The sequence below is a fragment of the Mustela nigripes genome, chromosome 10 (genome assembly GCF_022355385.1).
Source record: "Mustela nigripes isolate SB6536 chromosome 10, MUSNIG.SB6536, whole genome shotgun sequence".
In the NCBI taxonomy this organism is placed as follows: domain Eukaryota; kingdom Metazoa; phylum Chordata; class Mammalia; order Carnivora; family Mustelidae; genus Mustela; species Mustela nigripes.
Genome location: NC_081566.1, coordinates 30,096,410 through 30,100,052, shown reverse-complemented (window position 1 = coordinate 30,100,052; position 3,643 = coordinate 30,096,410). Strand labels below are relative to the sequence as shown.

The following is a 3,643-nucleotide window of genomic DNA, read 5'->3' as shown; positions in this document are numbered from 1 at the left end:
TGTCATGTTGCAGTCACTGGCTGGTGAGAGACCCATCCCAGCTCCCCTCTCCCACTCCCCTTTCATTTTAGGCAGGAGACAGGAAATATGGCTGTGGGTAAAGCCATGAAACAGGAATGCAACATTTGCTACTTATGTCCTTCATTAAACTACAAAGCCAAAATAATACGTGCAGATGGCAAGGTCATCAGTGTTCTGCCAGCTTATTTTAGAAGATTTCTTTCTTCCAACTCAGACGTCAGGCTAGATGTCAACTCTAATAAGGTAGAAATTTCTTGTGGTGCAAAACCCTGTGCATGTGTTTCTGACAAGCTCTGAGGACCCACGTTGCTTTGCCTCATGTAGAGTTTATTCCTTATTTTGTTTCCCAGATAAGGAATAGGCTCAATTCCAATCTCAGAGGCAAATGTATCTGGAGAGATAAAGAAACCGGGGAGTGGGGGAGGGGAGCAATTTAAAACGCGACAGGGTCTCTCTCAACAAAATGAATAATTAAATTTTGCATTTGTTGTCCAGCAGAAGTGATTATATGGGCAGACGCTGAGGGAAGTGCGATCATGGTGTTAATGATGGGTTAAATGAAACATTACACTCTTCTATTATTATTGCGTGAGGCTGGGTGTGAGGGAAGGAAGCCAGTTTGCCCAGGCAGAGTGTTCCACAGAGATTAAGGCGTTCTGCATTTTGCAATCTTGCCACTGAGTTCATTTGTCCCCAGGCAAAGTTATCCTCTTTTCTGATAGTTTCCCTCTCCCCTATCCTCCCTCCCTCTCTATTCTTGTTCTCTGTCTCATGCCTCCTAGTACATCACGATAGATCTGCTAAATCCAGCCCTGCTTAAAGTCTGGTTTGATCTACTCCTTGAGGCTGAATAAATTAATAGTTTAGGAATAAGGAGATTAGGACAAGTTTTGTATTCACAGCTAACTGGGTGGGCCATAGAAGCACTACTCACAGTGACCCCAAACCAGAAACTGCCCCCAAATGCTCATCGACCAAAGAACAGATCAGGGGTCGCACACTCGCCAGCTGGAACGGGAAGGAGTGACCCACAGCTTCTTGCTGCAGCATACCTCACGGACATGATGTTGAGCCCAAGCAGCTGGATCCAAGAGAGAACATACCACAGGAATCTGTTTATGGACACAGAGTATAAGACCCGGCAAAATCAAGCTATCCTGTTAGAAGCAAAGGTTGTGCTGATCTGTGTAGCTTTTATGGACTGTAGCTTTTAGGTGTGTGTGTTGAGGGGAGGGGGTCCTCCTGGGTTCATGTAATTTTATTTCTGGATTCAGGTGTTGGATCCGTTTGGTTTGTGTAAACTCTTTAAGCTCTTCACCTATGAGTCCCTTTCTGAATGTCGATTTTATTTTTAGAGATTTTATTGATTTATTTGAGAAAGAGAGAGCATGAGTCGGGAGGGGGGCAGCAGAGGGAGAAACAGACTCCCCGTTGAGCAGGGCGCCTGAGGTGGGACTCGGTCCTGGAACTCCAGGATCATGACCTGAGCGGAAGGCAGATGCTTAACACACTGAGCCACCCAGAAGCCCCTGCATGTATATTTTAATTAAAAAAATCCCCAAAGTTCACGCAATATAGTTTTTACAAAGGGGTTTAGCAAATTATAACATATGTCTGCAAGGTCTGGCCTCCCTCTCCAGCCCTCCCCATACTCGGCTCTGGAGCCCGCCCTGCCCTCAGGCACAGCCTCCCCTGCCTCCCCCTCATTCCGGAGTTCTGGGCTGTTCTGGGCTCTCTTGCTTTTCCAGTCTCGCCTATTTCACTTCACTGTCCTTCTTGTTTAATGTTCTGAACACCACACGATGTTCCTTCGTTAAAGGTAAAATCAGGGCACCAGGCAGTTACAACCCACCTTGGACAAGAGAACTGTGAGGTCTCTGGGAAAATGCTGGGAATTGACACCTGCTGCGTCTCAGCTCATCAAGGACACAATGATGAGGACGGAGGCCGCATGGGGCCCCAACCGTTTGCACGGCTTTTGCAATGATAGAGAGTGGAGAGAAATGAGTTTGCTCATGATGCGAGAAGATGACCACCAGGACCACAAGCACTTGCAGCCTGAGTGGGGCAGGGGCAGGAAGGCAGGAACAAAGCACAGTCTTGCGAGTACCACACAGGAGGGAGTGCGTGAGACCAATCCTCTCCTGGGCCAGACACTCGCCCTGGAACGGCTCTCCTGCCGCCTGATCTGTCACACACTCATCCTCTGCGATGATGGGGACCGGCCGCCGCAATCCAAACGGAAACCTGACTCTCCCTCCAGGCACCTGGCAGGAGGCCAGGAAGGAGGTCAGTGCCTATTGGAGAAAGAGCCTAGGATTTGGGCATCTGATAAAACATGCAGCCCCAAAGGGACCTCACCCCCCATGTCCGTGGCTCCATGGTGCTGGCGGCTGCAGTGAAGTCCGCCGAAAACATCTCTTGTGGCTGGGCAGGACCCAGCCTTGGACCACTGAACAGGTGGTCTCCTGCAGCGGCTGCCACACAGACACAGACCAGGAGTCAAGCCAGAGAAGTCACAGAGGGTGCTGGCCTGGGATGCCCTCACCAAGAGGCCACCTGTCCGCCACGCAATAGTGAATCCTACCACCATCCTGGTGGAAGGAAGGAGGCTCAGCCAGCGGTGGTCATGTGAGATGTGGATCCCGCCGAGTCCACTGTCCTCCTATCTGACTGCACTGTTCTGGGAGAAGGCAGGCCAGCCGTCCTGTCTGCAGGAAGATCTGCTCCCCTGCTGTCCTCACGCAGGGCAGCTTGGAAGACTGGGGGAGCGTGGCCCGGCTGGTGGAAGCCACCAGGACCCGCTGCAGTGGCAGAGAGAATGGGGTCCCTTGTCACTGGGCAGCACCATCCCGTGTCCGAAGCCAGTGGCTCCCATCCCAAGTTGGAAAAGGCAAAGGATAAAGCACTGGCCACGAAACTGGGCTGGGTGGATGCTACTGTACGTAACAGTAATGAACATTCAGCCTGTGTCGAAACCAAAACCAGCCCAAAACCACCCCACCCCAAGAAATCTGAGCAGGGCATTCCTCCCCAGGTTCCCCCACCCTAGGCCTGGGGCACCCACTGGGTTCAGCCCAAGCCTGCCCTGCAGACGTCCACCCACCTGGCCGGCTTACCTTCTGCTCTCCTCCTCCTTGAAGCCTGTTTCTGCACCCGGCCTCCTTCCTTCTGGGACTGCCCTCCCCACCCAGCCCCACAGCAGCTGACAGACGGCGCTGTTCACCTGACCTCTGGGCACCGTTGACTGGTTCTGGGTTGGGCTTGCAGCTGAATAGGGGACAAATTCCTGTTCCCTCCCAGAAGCACACCTCCCTTGCCACGGCCAGCTAGTCCAGCAGTGAACACCTGGCCAAAGTGCACGGATTCCAGTTTTTCTGTAGAATATTCTGGAACTAGAGCAGAGAAGGAGAAAGAAGTCTTTCTCAGGAGGTGAGCTGTCACATTTAACATTTAAAAGAGCCATTTCAGGGGCACCTGGGTGGCTCAGTGGGTTAAAGCCTCCACCTTCTGCTCAGGTCATGATCCCAGGGTCCTGGGATCGAGCCCCACATCAGGCAGGGAGCCTGCTTCCTTCTCTCTCTCTCTCTCTCTGCCTGCCTCTCTGCCTACTTGTGATCTC

At 52.1% G+C, this 3,643-nt stretch overlaps 1 long non-coding RNA gene across 2 annotated transcripts; it reads right to left on the bottom strand.

The window, feature by feature from the left end:
* Positions 1-819: 819 nt before the first annotated feature.
* Positions 820-3,244, bottom strand: LOC132026116 (uncharacterized). 2 transcript variants are annotated; one of them, XR_009406775.1, is made up of 3 exons: positions 3,141-3,244; positions 1,874-2,825; positions 820-1,133 (listed from the first exon to the last, which is right to left on the bottom strand). It is a non-coding gene; the product is annotated as an uncharacterized LOC132026116 (long non-coding RNA). The 2 variants fall into 2 exon arrangements; XR_009406774.1 differs by lacking the exon at positions 820-1,133 and having other exon boundaries at positions 1,549-2,825.
* Between the last annotated feature and the right edge of the window lie 399 nt (positions 3,245-3,643).